The 1,210-nt window shown below is 43.4% G+C and overlaps 1 pseudogene; it reads left to right on the top strand.

The window, feature by feature from the left end:
• Window positions 1–607: 607 nt before the first annotated feature.
• LOC102839848 lies at window positions 608–898 on the top strand (annotated as a pseudogene).
• Window positions 899–1,210: the final 312 nt, after the last annotated feature.

Genomic DNA, 1,210 nt, shown 5'->3' with positions numbered 1-1,210 from the left:
AGTCAAATATTATAATTAAATGTGCAAACACCTGGAGTTAGAAAACCAAAAGGGAAGAACATGCTCAACATTTCTCAAGCTGAGGGAACTGAAGAAAAAAATCAACCTCAACATTTATTATTGAAGGATTCTCTGGGCAAATTATTGAATGATGCAGAAAGCCTCAAAAGAAGATGGAAGGGATATACAGAGTTTCTGTGCCAAAAGGAAATGGTTGATGCTCAACCATTTAAAGAAGTAGCATATGATCAAGAGACAATGATGCTGAAGTAGGAAGTCCAAGGTACATTGAAGACATTGACAAAGAACAAGGCCCACAAAATTCATGAAATACAAATTGAAAACTTTTAACAAACTGATGTGACACTGGAGGCACTTACTTACCTATGCCAAGAAGTTTGGAAGACAACTATCTTGCCAGCTGACTAGAAGAGATATACATTTGTGCTCATTCCAAAGAAAGGTGACCCAACAGAATGCTGAAATTATCACTGATACCATATGCGAGTCAACTTTTACTAAAGATACTACAAAGGTGTGCGCAGGTGCGAAAAAGCACCGGGACTGTACTGAGTGCCAGCAACGTGGAGCTATCCGATCTGTCGAGATGGCAGAGGTGAAAGAAACCCTGAAGTGGCTGCAGAGCCAGAAGGGTGTGCAGGGGATCACTGTGGTGAACACAGAAGGCATTCCCATCAAGAGCACCATGGACAACTCCACTACCACACAGTATGCCAACCTCATGCACAACTTCATCTTGAAGGCAAGCAGCACCATGAGAGAAATTGACCCCCAGAATGGCCTCACCTTTCTTTGAATTCGCTCAAAGAAAAATGAAATTATGGTTGCACCAGATAAAGACTATTTCCTGATTGTGATTCAGAATCCAACAGAATAAGCCACTCTCTTGGCTCATTTTAGTTTAATGACCCCCAAGAATAGTTAATCATGCCAACTCACCCCAAGTGGAAATCACCTAAGAGTCCACTTTCAGCAACCTAGGGACCAAGGCTGAGCTGGTGCCCCACCCACCCCACCAAAGGAGTTCCAGGCCAGGGGTCTTCTCCATCCATGAAGTCCTTCTCTGATCACTTCCAGAGGCTGGAGCAAGAGCTTGTGAGGGCCCACACCCAGCTTCCACCTAAAGTTCAGTTCACTTGTCACCTTTGGAAAGGCTGTTTCTCTGTAAATAAAAACAACCCGAATGCTT

Source organism: Chrysochloris asiatica, unplaced genomic scaffold (genome assembly GCF_000296735.1).
Source record: "Chrysochloris asiatica unplaced genomic scaffold, ChrAsi1.0 scaffold00071, whole genome shotgun sequence".
Taxonomy (NCBI): domain Eukaryota; kingdom Metazoa; phylum Chordata; class Mammalia; order Afrosoricida; family Chrysochloridae; genus Chrysochloris; species Chrysochloris asiatica.
Note: the sequence above shows the minus strand (reverse complement) of the source record. Positions and strands in the feature narration are given on the sequence as shown.